General features: G+C 39.5%; 1 protein-coding gene across 2 annotated transcripts in view; it reads right to left on the reverse strand.

Annotated features, from left to right (window-relative positions):
* Positions 1-14561, reverse strand: part of atf7ip (activating transcription factor 7 interacting protein) — a 58440-nt gene extending 43879 nt beyond the window's left edge. The window contains exons 1-2 of one of the 2 annotated variants that reach the window (XM_018761855.1): positions 14527-14561; positions 13875-13923 (exon numbers count right to left, since the gene is read on the reverse strand). The gene's annotated coding sequence lies outside the window, so the exon portion shown is untranslated. Of the gene's footprint in view, positions 1-11417; positions 11662-13874; positions 13924-14526 lie in introns of those variants that run through there. The other variant, XM_018761854.1, reaches the window with a different exon arrangement.
* Between the last annotated feature and the right edge of the window lie 884 nt (positions 14562-15445).

Consider the following 15445-nt stretch of genomic DNA (forward strand, 5'->3'; position numbering starts at 1 on the left):
GCTTGTGCACACCCCTCCCCCTCACTGGAACAGTCAGACAGTAGCCGACAAAGAGCAAGTGGAAAATTACAGCTCAGAACGGACTGTACCATTTGTAGATAAGGGCAGCTGAAGGGGATTCTACCATCCTACATCAACTGTAGCTACACTGACATCCCAGCCCATTACGTTATTAGCAAAGCAATGGAGTTCAGCAAAAATAAGTACTTGTGTGTCGCATATATCAGAAGGGGCTGTTTCTGTGTTACTCAAAATATACTTAAGAAAATGCCAGGAAGCATGACAACCTTTGGTATATTATCGGTTACTTTGAGCAGATAACAAAATGGCTCCAAGGCAACAGGGCACAACTTCTGCATTAATCCTTAGATGGAGTAAATTCATGAATATTTATTTTTCAAAAAATCAGTTTTTTCTTCCTGTGGCCTGACAACTGTGCTTATTTTCAGTTTGGCTATTTAGACAGGGAAACGTTTCACTAATAACATTATATGCACAAGTGTTTCATAATATGACGCTAGATATATCAATACACTTTTTCCCTCCAAATCATTGACATCACAGGTTATAATCTATAAAGGGCAAAAAACTATCCATTTAATGCCATAGTTATATGTTTGGGAAACAAATAAGCTAATGTTAGCTTCTTCCTCCAAGAAATAAATTTCAATGGTCATGAAGAGACCAAACGTAAGAAGCCATAAGAGCTAGTCTGAATTAAGTACAAAACTGTTTTGTAGTATTGTCATCTATAAATAAGTTTATAAAATTATTAGTTCAGTATGGTTTCTCTGACATTTTTTTATTCAGCAGCACATGATGTTTTCATATTTTCCACCAATGGAAGAATTTTTTTACCTGTGTTTTTTTGTCAACCCAGTGTTTCACTGTCAATGCAACCAATAAAATAAAAGACTACACTTTGCTTTCTTTGAATAGACTGTTCACCCCTCTTTGAAGCAGGGGCCTTCAGTCTGAAGAAGGCACAAGAGGTTCCAAAGGGCATTGCTTCCATTTTGAAAGTCTTTCAAAGATTTCACTTTTCTTAGCTGCTTATAGAAATAACAGAAGAGAACCTGCAGAAACCAAGCTCCACAAGAGGCCAAATGATTAAGTCTGCCATAAGAGCCAAAATCTAACAATCTCACTCCCCTTTTTTGCTTGACAATGCTAGATTGCTCTTTAGGGGAAAATATGAGTAAGACCTAGGTGACAAGCAGCAAATAAGCACATATCATTCTACAGAAAATGCAGGAGAGCAAATAAAAAATGATATAACGACTTGAATACCTAATCCTAGGACTAAATTAACTTTTCATTGAACAGGAAAGTCTGATTAATGATTTAACTCAGGATTAATGGACTATATTTCCTTGTGTATAAACAATGTAAATCAAGTCTTTAGAACACACACGTAAACTGTCATTAAGTTTAAGGGTACAGATAAAACATACTCAATGCATAACGTACGTGTTCCTTTGCTGCAGTACTAAAATGAAACACAAAAGCTATATGAAATATTAGTAATAAATTCAAGAACAGATGTACTTCTACAGAACATTATCCGTTCAATGAAATTATTATTCTCCAATACGGAGTTACAGTGGTCCAGAGCCTATCCAGGAAGAATATAGTGTGAAGTAGGATACACCCTGGATGGGATGCCAGGTCATTACAAGGCAAACGCACACACGCAGATACAGAAAAAATGGTAACAAATTTAACTGGTAAAGCTGACTGATTAAAATGGATAATGTCAAGAGTTTCTACCCAAAGTAGCAAGGACCAAAACAGGGATGAGCAATGTTGTGTATTCCCAAGAGATCTTATATACAAGTGGAAATCTGTCCATTAGTATGGACTTGGATATAATTGTAAATCGTTAAATCATTTAAATTCAATTAGATTTACTGCATGAGACTCAACCGCTTACTGTAAAATGTTGACTGAACATGCTAGAACCTGCTGAAACTGACACTACATGAAAAAACCAATGAATGTAGAAACAGATAAACCCACTGTCACTACATGATAAATTTATATACCATAAACCAGAAAGTAATCCTCTAACACACAATGATAGATTGTTTTGGGACAAAAGAGAACTGGAATGAGATGGGGCTTTCTCTCATTTTCACTCTTCTTTTCAGTTTTCTCTCTCTGGGATCAGCAGAAGTTGTTGGTCAGTCATACATTATCTATGACTTCCGCTATGGCATATAAGCTTACCCATATTCAAGTTTTCCGAACACCCTTATTGTATGTAATAATACCGCTCGGTTGAATTAAATCAATTGATTAAACTTTTGATCTGCCAGAGTTTTGTTGAGCTGTTCTTCTACAACAACCTGAGGGGCAGCAGGAAGCACAGTGGCTAAGGGCAAAGCCTTGTATTCTGAAGGCTGCCTGTTTAAGCCCAGTCCCTGCTGAAACTGAAGTGCCATCAAGGAAGTTATTCTACCTCAACTGTTCCATTAATTTTTATTGTAAAAATAGGTCAAATACTATAGCCATTGCAGGGGAGATAGAAAAGGTACTAAACTGTTATCAATTTGTATTAATTGTACTAAACTAGGGGGTGCGGTGGCGCAGTGGGTTGGACCACAGTCCTGCTCTTCGGTGGGTCTGGGGTTCAAGTCCCGCTTGGGGTGCCTTGCGACGGACTGGCGTCCCGTCCTGGGTGTGTCCCCTCCCCCTCCAGCCTTACGCTCTGAGTTGCCGGGTTAGGCTCCGGTTCCCCGTGACCCCGTATGGGACAAGCGGTTCTGGAAATGTGTGTGTGTGTGTGTACTAAACTATTATAATGTCAGGCCTGAGTGACATTAAAAGTGGTGTTAGTGCAAACAAAATACAACCTTTAAAAACTCATCTGTTTAAACAAAGTCATCCATAACACATGTAAAGCATAATCAGTTTTTAGTATTTATGTCCATTATTTCACAATGACCCTTATTAGGAGAAGCAGATGTAAACAGGAACTATATCTTAGACATCACAAAAATGTTGTGATATTACATAATCTTTAGGAAGGATGCATACATCATCTGACTGCTGCTGTAGGTTATTTAATGACAAATTAGACCAGTTACTGTTTTCCAGACTTTTAGTATGTATTCATTAAAATGCATTGATATGAATTTCTTACAAACACGTAGACATTACACACATATACAGATAAATTGTACTTCTCACCATAATTCTATACAGAATCTTTATCAGAGCAAAGGGTATTCTTAAGGGTTTGGTGCCAATTACATTCTTCTGGAATTACTTGAGAGTTTACCAGCTAACTGCAAGACCCAAAACGAAACTGTAGCAAGTGGAATTAATATGCTTGATTAATATCACGGTGTTCTGAAATCTCTAGCTATATCTCCCTCCCTGTGAAGGAGCCTTTTTGATCTTTTCTTCATTTACAGAGAGAGCAAAGGTTAAGCGATCTTAGAATGTGGCTACAGCATGCACTCTTCCTTGGTCTCTTTCACTCTCTCACTCTCTCAGTCACACACACACAGAGGAATATTCCTGATAGTATTGTGCCAACACCTCCTCTCAACACTAACAACAACCAACCAGATTGTTTGAGCTGCTGGCCAATCAGGAACCAGGCCATCATAAACCAGTTTAATCCTGCTCATTCCTGTCTAAACCTGCTGGGGTGTGACATTTTATGTTGGCAAATGGGGACAAAAACAATCTTGTTTAATTCTGTCTTCATCTATTACAACAGCTAGTAAAATGTACTCAAAATTACATTGCAAAAGAGCAAGGTTCGAATCCCTACTCCTGCTTTGAGCAAAGTACTTATCCTGAATTGCTCTAGTAAAAGTTACCCAGCTGTACAGATAGGTAAAATATTTGAAGTTGCTTTGGCAAAAAGAGTCATCTAAATAAACAAATACAAATACATAGCAACCCACATTTCCCTAAAAAGGTACAGTGCATAATGGTAAGATTATAAATATTGCAACTGCATAACTGAAAGACATATCATTATGTCTGAGCCTTGTCTATGACAACACTGTACTATGCAAGAAAGGTCTGATCACTTAATACAGAAACAAACCTTAGTAACAGCTGGAATGTTCGGTAGCTATGCAAAACTTAAAAGCTTTGGCAGGTATATACACATGCAGACATAGAAATACCATAAACAAAATCAGTGTAGGCCTAAGAATAACAATCGCAATCCAATACATTAGTAGGTTCTGTACTTATTTTTGAAAGAAGTACATATTTTGTGGTAAAATACAATACAAGAAAATTTCTTTGAAGCCTAGATAGTAATGCACAAGAAAAAATAAAGGAAATGTACAGATATAAAATATGTTATTGTATTGATATATTCACACACTGAAACACACAGGTGTTGAGATACAATACTTCAATCAAATCCAGGCAAAATTCTAACATGTTTATAATCCCTTTGACATATGAAAACAAGAAGAAAAACATTTCTGTGGCATCTAGCTGAATATCATAATAAGGAAAACCAGCAGCGATTTGTGAGAACATGCTTTTATTGCAATGACTAGCTAAAACCAAATTGCTGGCATACTTCATGGTTCTATTCCTCAATAGCTACATTCATATTACACTGACTACATTCCTAGTATAGTGTTAAGTGATTTAACTTAAAAAGTTCAGATTTCTATTTCTAAATAAACTATAAGCAGAAATGAAAATAGACCCCCATGGATCAGCACACTACAGCAAAATGCATTCATGGTTTAATATAAAGTCAGGGTACATCCTGGCATTCAGCAAACAAAACCATATATATAAGTGGCTTAAATGTCATGCTTAGCCTTCAATAACAGTGATGTATGTGGTGTTCTGTCTGCTTTCTATTGGAAATAAAAAGCGCAGGTTGTGTGTTTTGCACAGGTTTAGAGATTGCTCCCGCAGCTGCACCCTACTGCACTACTGCCAGGACAAACTGCAGCTGCTGCACTTTCCATTGATATAATTAGACTTGTCAGCCTTCCCTCCCCTCCCCCACTTCCTGTCAGCCTTGCCAACACTCGTTACATTACAATATAATGCAACAAATAACATTAATAATATTTAGATTTACATGAGGAACAAACTTTGATTTGCCTTTATACTAATAAACTTTTATTCAGCCCTTGGCTGATAATAAACCCACACATTGATAGCAGCGTAAAGCATGCACAGTTGCATTCCTAACTATTTGTCGTACTGTAATGAGACACTAGAGAGCAAATAAAAAAATGTGATGAGAGAGCTTCAGAGAACAGATCATTTTAATTCCCTCCATTCACAGGTACAGCAAAAATCAACTAATACTAGTAAAAACAACATTCCTTTTTTCCATTTTCATCAGCTCCTTGTTCAACGCTGGACTGTGACGGTTGAATAACGGTTAAACTAAAGTGTGTAATTTTCTTTCTCTAGAAAAGGTAACATTTCAACTGCATAATAATTCGAAAGAACACTGGAAAATTTGGGCACCCTTTTGCAACTTCTTTGATCGTATTATGTGCCCTCCCCGTTAAGTACTGTAACCTTTAACCCTTGTGTTGTAATGTACTGTTTCTGTACTTTGCTGTTACCCAGGTCTGTTCCACAGTTAATTAAAAATATTAATTACCTTTAGAACAGACCTGGATAACAGCAAAGTTTTAAAAAAGGTTGGAAGTGCTAAAGGACCAGAGGAAATTTTTTTTAGCTATGATGTCGTAATGCTCGAGCACGGGGCAGGATACTGTATGTCGCTAGTTGGCTGTTTAAGGCTAAATGATTCAGAACCTTTCCTCTATCTACTGTCTTGTATAACCAGATGACATGTTAAAAATATTAACATAGCTTAAGAAAAAGACCTTTTGCAACAACATTCTAGCACTCGTGCATGGTTAGGCGCCCATCCCCCACCCCGGCTTGCTTGCAGAAAGTGCCTGGACTCTATCCCTGCAGCGACTCAAAATGGCCGCCAGCGCTGCTGAAGGCAGGCAGCCTTGATCCCTGGCAGCTGCGCACTGCGTGCACCCTAACTGAAGCAGGGCCATTATCAAGTGCACCTCTCCCTTTACTGCTATACCAGAGCTCTGATTTTATTCTGTTTTCTCCTCTCTCCTAACTATCGAGTTTGTTTGCTTTCCATATTATTTATTGTAGCATACTCAAAGATATCTCAGGTGCGCAATTTTTCTTATATTAAGGTATCTATGGATATCATGTGATATTAATTGGTCCAGAGGTCTCGTAATCAATGTCTTGTTCGTAGATTCATGGATGTTTCTCCAAAACATTAAGGCACTATTTGTGAGTCTACTTGTTTTATCGAGTACGTTATGGGCTAAATGATGACATTAATTTATTTATTTAGCTGATACTTTTCTCTAAAGTGACTTGTAATGTTAAGCTCCTTACAATGATTTACCCATTTACACAGCTAGATAACTAACGTGGTTCAGGTTAAGTACTTTTCTCAAGGGTAATACAGTAAGAGGTGAGATTGCAACCTGGGTCCTTGGAATGGGGGGTGGCAGCTCTACTTATGCAACCTGCTGTCCTCTATTATTCCATTTATATATATTTGTGTGTGTGTATGTGTGTGTGTGTGTGTGTGTGTATGTGTGTGTTTATATACACATCACTATTTTTTTATACCTCTAGGGTCATTCCCTACAATCCTTTTCAGTACAACTTCCAAAACTATGATTATTCAAATCAAGTACCTTACTTATTTAGCCATGTGCTCTGTTCACAAGAAAGAAACTAATCTGTCAATTAACTTTCAATACAACAGGTTTTCAATTAATATTATTATCTCTTATTTTTCTGACACCTTTGTCTGGCAGAGTTGTACTATATTACTACACAACGTCCTGGAGGAACGTTGTTTCGTTTCACTGTATACTGTACCAGCTGTTTTTTGGCTGAAATGACAATAAAGCCACTTTGACGTTATTATATTTTTAGCTGACACTTTTCCGTAAAGCAATGAATTTACACAGCCAGAAAATTTTAATGGGAGCAATTCAGGGTAAGCTCAAGGTTAGTAAAGCAGGAAGGGATCTGAACCTGGGTTTTGTTTGCAAGGCAATGGGTTTGAACACTGTTACCTACTAACCCTGTGTGATCAGTTCACACAAGCAGACTGAAGACCAGGGATCTATATCTGGAACAATGGAGCTTCTCACCAACTTCACTCATTAACCTGTAACCTCTCATTCCCCTCTAACCAGAATGAAAAACCACTATCCATTAATGCATAATTTTCTCCAAGTAGCCAAGTCAACCTTCCTTTCGGCTATTTCGCAATAGTCTGCAGCAGTATTAGCCATTTTAACGTTAATCCAAAACATTTCCCCATTTTGTTACAGGAACAAAATAGATATTTTCCTCTGTAATAGAACCTCAAAAAGCTTCTCAATCTAAGGCATATGTCATTTTTCAAAAAGAAAATTAATGTTTTATGAAAAAAATAGAAAAACATTTCATGTGTTTAGCATATAAAATCACAAAAACTGAAAACTACATATTTCATGCTCAAGATTTAGTTTGGAAATGCCCAAAACCAAACAGTAAAATAATTTTCTCAGGCATAGCTTAAATCAGTATCCTATATGTATATTTTAGCAATTGTGCTAAAAAATTAATAAATGACCTCAGGCAAATTAAAATACCGTTCTTTAGTTCTAACTTGCAATGAAAAAATAACTTTATCCCAATAGAAGAACATGTATGGCACTAATCTGCCAGCTGCTAAACTTACAAGTCATTTTAGGATTACAAAGCAGTGTTTTAAAATGCAGGGGTGCGGTGGTGCAGTGGGTTGGACCACAGTCCTGCTCTCCGGTGGGTCTGGGGTTTGAGTCCCGCTTGGGGTGCCTTGCGACGGACTGGCGTCCCGTCCTGGGTGTGTCCCCTCCCCCTCCGGCCTTATGCCCTGTGTTACCGGGTAGGCTCCGGTTCCCCGTGACCCCGTATGGGACGAGCAGTTCTGAAAATGTGTGTGTGTGTTTTAAAATGTCTTTAATTTAAATAGCTAAGTGATTCAGTATTAGAAATTCAGTTATCAAATTCACTTAAAATGGAGACATTTTAAAAACAAGTTACATAAATGAATCATTGAGAGAGCCACAACATTTAGTGCCTGCATCAAAATTCATCTGAGCATTAAAATATTTAACAATGGTTAAGTATAGTTAAGGACTATGTCTTGTGACCAGGTTGCCTGCTTAGCAAATAAAAATAATCTTGCACTGCACTGTCTCACAGGTTTCTCACAAGAAAAAATAGTGTGATACCCTAAGGGAGACAGAATGAATAGTCCTGCATCACTAAACTCTTCAAGCTGAATTGTGCTGTAGTACTGTATTTCAGTTGTATTCCAAATAAATGTATTAGCCCCAGATATTTCAAAGCACTGGACTAGAAAAGACCTCATAGTGAGACTGCAGGTGATGACCACAACTCTTATAATGAGTGGAATGAGGAAAAATGCTACCCCAAAAAACAGCACTGGATCTGTAGTTTGCTTGCAATGTTCAATGGATTCCACAGCCTGGTTTAAGAAGCTGTTTTAATCAAGAACATTGCCTCTCTTCCCATGTTGTGGAAACTGGTAGCTAGCAAAGGGAATACATCTGAGAGAGTCTATGTATGGTCTGCATACCTGTGGTAAAGACTTTCTTCCAAAAACTCAACACTGAACACATAAATGCAGGGCATCTGGTATTTTATTCCAATTTTATGCTCACCCGAAACATGAAGTAAAAATAACAAATCCAAAGAGGCTGTCTATTGACTACAATTGCCTTAATGGTGGCACAGTTGCCCAGAGGGTAGAAGTGGTGCTACACAGCTTCTGAGGTGAAGGTTTGGACATGGGTTTGAAACCAACGCTGTATGGAGTTTGATCTCACAAAGTTTATGTGGGTTTCCATCCATAGTCCAAAGGTGCATGCAAAAGAAGGCAGTGGTAAACTACTTCCGTAGCCTCACCTACCGTGAAAACTCCTACATAAGTGGTTGCCAGAAGTCAGTTTTGACTCGGTAGCACTCACCCTTACCTTAACTTATGACATTTAAAAAGATATAAGGGTGTCACAGAAACTTGGAAAATAGGATAAATCGCTGTTGATACATGTTGTTATGGGAAATCCAAGATGATGTGGTGGAATTCCGAGAAACAAAACCCTGCTTGGATGGTGGAAGAGAAATGACCTTTCAACTGACAAAAAAAAAGAATGGATAATGGAATGGCTCTTTGTTCATATCCACATACAGTTGTAATTCTGTGATTCCAGTAAGATCTAAAAATCAGTTAAATGTATTCTTATTGGAACTGCAGATAAAATCTAAATACTAGCTGCAATTGCTAAAAGAGCAGTCGCTTGAAAGACGATATCCAAAAGGTGAACGATAAATTCAAAAGCATGCCGGAAAGTCAAGAAGCATGAGCAAAAATTGTGAATAGAATCGTTTCTGCTGAACTCCCCTGTTACCAGATTATTATTAATGAATGAATTTAGGAAAATGATATTTGCACACATGAAAACAGTTGTTATATGTCACCGTTGAAGTCTAAAGCCATAGTAATGACGTCAAAAGCTGGAATTTAAACAAGAAACAAATTGATAAAATATGTTTTCGATGTCGGGGGGTGCGGTGGCGCAGTGGGTTGGACCGCAGTCCTGCTCTCCGGTGGGTCTGGGGTTCAGGTCCCGCTTGGGGTGCCTTGCGGCGGACTGGCGTCCCGTCCTGGGTGTGTTCCCTTCCCCCTCCGGCCTTACGCCCTGTGTTGCCGGGTTGGCTCCGGTTCCCCGTGACCCCGTAAGGGACAAGCGGTTCTGAAAATGTGTGTGTGTGTGTGTGTTTTCGATGTGGGGGATGAGGTGGCGCTGCGGGTTTGACCGGGTCCTACTCTCTGGTGGGTCTGGGGTTTGAGTCCTGCTTGGGATGCCTTGCAACGGACTGGCGTCCCATCCTGGGTGTGTCCCCTCCCCCTCCAGCCTTGTGCCCTGTGTTTCCAGATTAGGCTCTGGCTCACCGCGACTCTGCTCGGGACAAGCGGTTTCAGTCAATGTGTGTGTGTGTGTATGTGTGTGTGTGTGTGTATGTGAGACAACTGCAGAAGGGTGTCAAGAGCAACACTTCCAAAATGTGCTCGCATGGGGATTGAACACATGATGAGGGCACCACACTATAGTTCCACACTGTTTTGAGCCCGGGGGGTGCAGTGGAGTGGTGGGTTTGGCCGGCTCCTGCTCTCTGGCAGGTCTGGGGTTCGAATCCTGCTTGGGGTGCCTTGCAATGGACTGGCGTCCTGTCCTGGGTGTGTCCCCTCCCCCTCCAGCCTTGTGCCTTGTGTTGCCGGGTTAGGCTCTGGTTCGTCGCAACTCCACTTGGGATAAGTGGTTTCAGACAGTGTGTGTGTGTGTGTGTGTGTTATGGGGGGGTGGTGGCGCAACAGGTTTGGCGTGGTCCTGCTCTCTGTTGGGTCTGGGGTTTGAGTCCTGCTTGGGGTGCCTTGTGACAGACTGGCATCCCATCCTGGGTGTGTTCCCCTCCCTTCCAGCCCTTCACCCTGTGTTGCTGGGTTAGGCTCCGGCTTGCTGCGACCCCCGCTTGGGACAAGCAGTTTCAGCAAATGTGTGTGTTTTGAGGCAACATCTTCATTGCATTTACAAATGGTCTTCTTTTTAAATGTAAAAAAGACATGTATAATAGTGAGGAGATTTAGCTTGCTCGAACTAGCCTACCCCTTTCTAAAAGTGTTGGTACATGCCAATAGGAAAATCCAGCAGAACATCTATGACATCATTTGCATAGTTGGTATAATAATACCTTCCTAAAGTTAGACAAAACATACGTAGACTTGGTAACTGAACAGGTAACTAAAACAGTTTCTATCTTTTCAAATAGTCCATAAGTGCAAAGAAACTGCTACACTCAAATATTCCGTATAACAAATGTTTTACCTTTCGAATTCCCACGTCTACCAGAAGTTCAACAAAACAATAAAAAATAAAACATCTTTTGGAAATCCTTGATAAAAACTCAAATTTACATTAGACATAAAGGTAATGCATAAAATGACAAATCAATAATTAATCAGCAGAAAACAGTATAAAACATTCACTTGACCTCAAAAGGTTGAAATACATGCGTAAAACACTACCACTGAAACCCTTCATAAAGCAAACACACCTAACCCAACACCTACATACAAACACATACTTCACCCTTCTGGCAGAACAACATTTCAAAGTTCAGATCAGCATAAATCTATTAAATGAATAATCAATCCAGTTTAGAAAACACTAATTCAGTTCATAAATGAAAAATCAGTCAAACAGAGCAAAATTACAAGTTTCCATAGCAAAAAAATTTATGAAAAAGTCTCCTTCTGAAAAACAGAAAAGCGATAAAAATGTGCAACTTACCTTACCGCCTAAACAAGTGTGATCTATCTGTTTTCAGTTATTTAATAAGCCTACTGCAGCCTTTTGTGTAGCTGAAATCACTGAGTCGGTGAGCGTCTGACTGTAGTTACCATCGACGCAAGACTGTCAAAGTCAGATGCGGAGGAACAGTCACACGCTGCAGAGGACTACAACAAAACAAGGCCTCTTTCCGTCAACACACCACTGCTGTGGGCAACCAACAGTCAGACTAACTCTCCTCCTCTTCTTCCCTCTCGCGCACAAAGCAGGAAGGCAAATGGGGGCAGGGCTTCGAGAGAGAGAGCGGGAGAGAGAGAGTATGAAGGCAAGAAAAAAAAGCAATAAGCACCTCCCACCAGATGCTTGGTATTACAAACCCGCTACAGTCGTACATACGAAAATTAACTGAGTGTTCTTGTTGCAAAAATGGCTTCACAGAGAATGTGCACACAAAACAATGTAGCCTTGCACTGCAGTTTTGAGTTACACTACTGGTGCTTTTAAAAACAAGCAGTTTTCCATAAGCCTGAATGATTTTTTTAGAAATCTGTTGAGATTTTGTTACTTTGATATAGTTAAAGTATTACTGTAAGAGCAAGGACATTACATTTTGATAAAGGATTTTAAAGAAAAAGCATTAAACCCCTTTCTTATGTTTTTGCAACCCCCCCCCCCTTCCCTCCAGGGAAAACTGTTACTGGGGACCCGAAGGTAAAAAAAATTACAAAAACTGCTGAAAAATACTAATTTTAACAAATAACAATAGCTAAAATTAAAAACCACACATTTCAAATGAAAAATTAATGAAAACAGATTTAAATGGGTTGAATCTGATTATTTATTTTACCAGGTGCTGTACACAATCCACAATCCAGTCCTACGTTTTTAAGTGTAACCAATTTTATTTCCAGCAAAAATGTACTGAAACTCAAACCCATCTACCTTACTTTGTTCCCCTGTTATCCCACTCCTTCTTTTGCATGGAGGCTAAATAAAAGAAAGCACTTTAGTTACTTAGTATTACACAAAAGTTCCCTTCGGTGCATGCACATCATGATTTCTATAGAACTGTGACACATAAAAAGGCACTGATCCATACAGTCAGGTGATATGGACAGTTCTTGTCACGTGTATATACTAACAGTAACACTCGACAGTCCAGTTTATCATACGATAGCTCATCCTTTAAGTGATCTCAATTCCGACGTAAAATGTGCAGATGCAGAAACACATTGAAATGTAAGGCAAATAAAGTGCCTTCACAAATCAAAACAAAACTAAAACTCTGTACACTGTGGCTCCTCAGGAAAAAGAATACGGAACACAATTAAGAGGAGCGCAGAATTATTTCCATCTGGCTCAAAAATTACTGTCCCACCAAAGCTGTAGGCCAGACAGCAGCGAGAGAATCAATTTGACAAATTAACATGGAACAGAGCACACACATACAGAGGAAATGCGAGCGATGGGAGGGTGCTGCATGGAGGACTGCTAGCAAGAGAGGGGGAGGAGTGCACAGAGCTGCAAGACGAAAGGGGGATGGGGGCGCCAGAGCCTGTGGAAAAATGGGAGGAGTCATGAAGAGTATCACGAGAACAATGTTCAAAAACCTAACGCATGAGAAACTAAATAAAATACTTTGACAAACCAATTCTGTTTTATATGTATTTTGGGCCAACGTAAATTACAATTAAATTAAAACCATGTAATGATGGGTTATGTGTATTTGTAACCTTAAGGTTGCTGGATCAAATCCCATCCGCTGTAACCAATAAAGTGAGCTTGAGAATGGCATTTGCCCTAAATTTCTTTAATAAAACACCCAGCACATAAATGGGTCAATTTTTTTTTTTAAAGTTTGGATAGTAACAGTCAGCTATGATGAGGGATGTGCAATCGAGTTGAAGCTGACTCATAACAACCACTTGTGTGGTTTCCATGACAAGTAACCACATGGAAGTCACTTGCCATTGCTTTCTCCCATGCATATTTCCAGGGTGCAACCATGCAAACTCACACACCCCGAGCTGGATTCAAACCCCACTGATACCAAGCAGCACTCCCACCAACTGTGAGGCCTCAGCATTACCCATTCCGCCACTGTGTAATAGATAACTACAGTGTAGGACAAAACTGTACCCCAGTTAGTTAAGAAGAAAATACAGATAAAAACCCATATACACTACTTTTTAACCACCCTGAAACAATTGAAATTGTGCTATTGTTCTGCCGAAAACCAATTTATTTCAACATCCAGTCTCTCAAAAAAATTGTAAGATTCCAAATTAGACTCCTCCCAAAGTATTTTATTTCCTATTTAGCATATCTTCTTACTTTATCATTATGATGGGAAGTGTCCTCTCTTCCACTGTAAATGGTTCCTATTTCCCACACTGTATGAACAAGTGAGCATAATAGCAATTCTCTCAGAATCGTGATTTAAATTTCCAACCTGACCTTCGATAACTTCTCTCCTCTCCTCTTGCTATAAACAAATGGTCAGCGTCTGCAAAGGAGCACATATACAAAAAAACTCAGTAAAACAGTAAACATGGAACTATATAAATGTAAAATATAGGTAAATTTAAATTATAGCAAGAGCTTGTTTAAAGAGACACGCTTCAAAAAATGTTTATCAGAATATAAAGAAGTATTTAAATCACAAACAAAAAATGGAGGGAAAAACAGAAAAAGGCCTAGCAATAGCCCCTCCTCTCCACATGTGAATACTCCCCAGTCAGCCATTTTGTAACCGACTCTCCCTGCAAATTCACTCTCAGAGCATCTAACATGTCTGCTACTTCCACTGACATTCCAGTGTCAGCCAGCAGAGGTCTTTCAAAGTAGACAAAAAGAAACGTTATCTTCTCGTTGCTCCTTTTCGCTGCTCTGTCTGGTTTATGAAATGTCGGTTAACCACATTCGCATGTAGCTGGACATGAAGTCATCAAGGCACGTGTGATTATTCTGATAATTCTCATTAACGAAACATTATAATCCCATTTGAAAGCACACAAAATACTCACACATAAGTCAGTAAATAAGAAAAAAAATGACTATATGAATACGACTTTATATTGTAACAAATTTCAGGTATATGCAGACCAACCTTTATATCTTATTCAAACAGACAATCTTCATTCATTATCTAAAATACCGAAATGAGGTTTTCTTCACCCAGTACCTATTCACTGTTTAGCCCTTTTGCCCCCTCCCTCCCCCACAAAATGCTGCAAAGCAGGACAACAGCTAGCAAGAGAGTGAAGGGGGTTAATGGTTGTTAGGCCAGGCTGCATTCTGCAGTTATTCACGTGTGCTCGAGGCAGGGGAACACGAGACAGGGAGCACACAACGGTCTCACTCCTTCGCTGGCTCCTCCCACTCCCCCCCAGCTTAGGAAGGGGGAGGGGACAGTGGGGGGAGGGAGCTGCCTACAGCCGCAGCACAAAGGGCCACAACGACCAGAACAAGGAAATGGGCGGGAGGAAGATGTTTTACAGTCAGAAAAAACACAGTCAGACTGAGCCACAACAGCCCATGGACCAGAAAGTGGGGGAGGAGGTGAAGCATGCGGCAGCGGCATGAGTGAATGGAAGAAGTGAGAGCAGAAAGGCAAGAAAACTGTTGGTGGGACCGTGTGCGTGTGTGCAGGCATGAATGCAGTCAGGGTGCGGGTGTGTCCAAGTACATGTGAGTGTGTGTGTGAATTAACTGTAGCAGATATCGTCATTGTGATGAACTAGAAAAACAAGAGGAAAACCTGCCGTGTCCATTGCTTTATTCAGTGTCACTGAGTTCATTCTTTGGCTTTTTGGGAGAGGGGAATGGGGTAGCATAATTTACTACTAACTTACTTGATGAACATTAGTATGAAATTGAAGGGCAATTGTACCTTTTGAGAGAAAATAAAATACATATTTAAAATTTCCATAATTAAAATCACAGTTACTGAATGCTAACAAAAATTCCCAGCATAACATGTCAAATTTCTTAGATAAAACTGTCCCAGCAATAAGGGGTGAAATGCA

The sequence above is a fragment of the Scleropages formosus genome, chromosome 20 (genome assembly GCF_900964775.1).
Source record: "Scleropages formosus chromosome 20, fSclFor1.1, whole genome shotgun sequence".
NCBI classification, from domain to species: Eukaryota; Metazoa; Chordata; class Actinopteri; order Osteoglossiformes; family Osteoglossidae; genus Scleropages; species Scleropages formosus.